Here is a 418-nt window from a genome sequence, read left to right as displayed (position 1 = left end):
TCCACTACCTAGCTACATTTCTGTTACTAGTAACAGAGTATAGTCTGCACATTGACTCACTCATGTCTAAGGATAATTGGATATAAACATACGGGAATGAAATGAGTCAAAGAGAGTGGCTAGTTTTCTGATTAGTGATACCATCACAAAGAAAGGTAAAGGAAGAAGCAAAAGAATAGAAAACATTCCACTTGGACAAGTTGACTTTGAGATTCCTATAAGCAGTAGTGCACTAATAAACTTGCTTTCTGAGGGGTAAGGGGTAGGAGAAAAACCTGTTTGCAGGAAGTGCTGCTTCCCATAATGTAAATCTATCCCTCATGGTCACTTTCAGGCTATCAAGATGATGTCATGGCACAGGAATTGGGAAAAGATGAGCACAATAAGCTCTCACAAGCTAGTATGAGCCTGCACGTCC

The sequence above is a fragment of the Prionailurus viverrinus genome, chromosome D1, assembly GCF_022837055.1.
Source record: "Prionailurus viverrinus isolate Anna chromosome D1, UM_Priviv_1.0, whole genome shotgun sequence".
Lineage (NCBI taxonomy): Eukaryota > Metazoa > Chordata > Mammalia > Carnivora > Felidae > Prionailurus > Prionailurus viverrinus.
This window is presented reverse-complemented; position numbering follows the sequence as displayed.